Below are 2,673 nucleotides of genomic sequence, written 5' to 3' on the forward strand. Positions count from 1 at the left end.
CACTTACTGCAAAAATACAAGTGTGGGGGAGGTCATGGATGACATGTTATGGAGGGTAAGATTTCCCTTGGGTTTTTCCCTTTAAGGGCCCCCCCCCTCAAAACTTTAAAGGGTGTAGAATTGTTGGCTTTTGTTGTTTTAAAAAAAAACAACGGGAACAATCTCCTATTAACTGGAACACCAGATAAAAAAGGGGAACTTCATTTTGTTTCATAAAAACAAAAAAAATTGGAGGGTGGGGAAAACCCCCGGGGTTTTTTTATCAAGGATATAACTATAATTCAAATTTATGAAAATCAAAAAAAAAAGTAATATATGGGTAATCTTTTTAGGATGGTACCTATAGTACCCTCTAACTTACCACGGGAACAACTGATAAAAGAGAATTTTCACCCCTTCACAAAAACACCCACCATCAAAGGGTTGTAGGAATTCCCCAGTTGCACCTGACTGTTTGATGCGCTACCATGCCTTAGTTTCAAGTGAAAAGATTGATATCCCCCCCTATCATAAAAAAGATTATTAAAGATGAGGAAACAAATTCATAAAAAATAGATGGTTAAAAGAGTGAAATAATATATTAAAAATTTTTTTTTTTTTCCTATTTTGACTTTTGGACTAATGGGCAAAATCGGGTCATGATGGGGGGTTTTCACCACCATCAGCAGAAGGCTGTGATTGTTTTTGCTGTTTTTGTGTTGTGTTGCTGCTGCTTTTTCTGTGTAGCTGACCCCTGCCTGCCCCCAAATGCCTCTGCCTTAACGGGCAAAGAATGCCAGAGGATCAGAGGATGAAGCGTGGGTGAAATGCCCACCTGGGGTCGAGCTGACTGTTCTCATTTTCCCCACTCTCCTGGGCCTGCAATGGCAGAATGCAAATAAAAAAAATGAACATCACATATAGAACCACAGAAGGACGGTCTTTGCATTCTCAAAACTGCAAAACAAATACACTGAAATCATTAAAATGTAATTACAGTAATAAAATACATAAATATCACTCTGTGAACCTTAAGTAATAATCTTCTGCACCAGTCTTATCATTATGAACCAATAATTCTATTAAGGGTTTGACAGAAGAAGTGAAAATATGCAACTTAAAACAGTTCTTATTTAAAGGTTTACAAATTTTGGTGAAAAATATAAAAAAAGCCCAAAAAAATGTTTTTTTTGTGTCTTATGTTTTATAAAGCCTTTTTTTAAGAAAAAAAACCAAAGATAAATTTGCTGTTTTAATGGCCCCTGTTTGTGAGCTTACTGATAAAAAATGCAATTTTAAAATTTTAATCTCACTTTTATCAGCTAGCCCCCTTCAAAAAAACAATGTATTTAGGGATAACTGACAATATACAATAATAATACGTAAAAAATACAGTCTAACATATGAAAAACACAGTGGGTTGTTTTTAAAATAAGAAAGTAGCCCAAAAAACAAGTAAAGAATTAGGATCATAAATAAAAAAGATACATTAAAAAAGTTTCCAGCATATTCTTAAATTTAGATTCATATTTAGGTCCATTTGTACAAAATTTCCCCAAATAGACTTAAAAGCAATTTAAAATGAAGTATCTGTGTTTTCAAAATTCATTAGTTGCTCACTTTCAACTGCAAAGTTTTTTGTTCCCGGGCCTAGTTTTTAGCAACCCCTACATTTTTTATTATTGCATCAAAGAAAAGCTTATTTTTTATGCACTTCCTCTAAAGGAATTCCTTTAATAGAAAACATAGAATTTTCTATTTTATAATTTCAAACTAGAACTCAAATACCTTCCAATACTTACACAGTCCCATTTTCCCAGTTCAAAAAAAAAATATGGTCGATCAAATTTTCCCTTTCCCAAATTTACCACTGAAAAGCCTCGTTAAAAATTACGTATAATTGTTATGAACTGTTTAATTCTTTCTTTTTCCTTTTTCAATTTCCCCTTTTCCTCTAAATTACTCAATGAATTTTGAATCCACTTTTAACCCACCTGTTGCTTAAATTTCCTCCTTTCTGGGCTTGCGCTGCCAAATTGGGTCTGGTGAGGAAAAAAGCCAATGATGGCAAGTGTACTTCCAGGCTAATTTTTATGGGCACCAACTAAATTTTCCCACAATAATTCCCCGAAATATGCAATAGTCATGACAGAAGCAAATATCTTTGCCATCGTTTTCAGTGTTCGTTTTTCATTTTTTTCCATTTTGTATCTAGCTTTTTCAAATTTTTGTTTGATGTTGTGTATTCATATTTTCCAAAACAAGAAATCAAACTTTATCACTGAACAAAGAGTATTGTTTATAATTAATATCCAACAACCAAATAAGGGACAAAACAAAAACAAAAAAAAGACAGCTTTCAATAAGAAACACCACAGAGAGAGGACAATGTCCACCCAACAGATAATGTAGAGCAGAGAATGTAAAATGTAGCAGTAGTACAAGTACAGAAGAACCTCTTTTAACCTTGGGATTTGGCTCTTGAAAGTCATGACAAAAAAAAAGTGAAGTGAAACCAAAGGCATGTTTTCCTTCTTCCTTTTCCTCTCTTAAGTGGGGCTGGACTTTTTGCTATTCATGTAAAGAGGATCTGAATAGAACAAAAGCAAAGCAATACAATAAAATTTTAGCATGGACCCAGACTTAAATCAACCCCATGTCAATGGGAAAACTGTTGTGTTGGCCATAGTACTG

At 33.7% G+C, this 2,673-nt stretch overlaps 1 pseudogene; it reads right to left on the reverse strand.

Annotated features, from left to right (window-relative positions):
* The window catches only part of LOC119585349, a 30,947-nt pseudogene that overhangs the window by 9,738 nt on the left and 18,536 nt on the right, over nt 1-2,673 (reverse strand).

Source organism: Penaeus monodon, chromosome 19, assembly GCF_015228065.2.
Source record: "Penaeus monodon isolate SGIC_2016 chromosome 19, NSTDA_Pmon_1, whole genome shotgun sequence".
In the NCBI taxonomy this organism is placed as follows: domain Eukaryota; kingdom Metazoa; phylum Arthropoda; class Malacostraca; order Decapoda; family Penaeidae; genus Penaeus; species Penaeus monodon.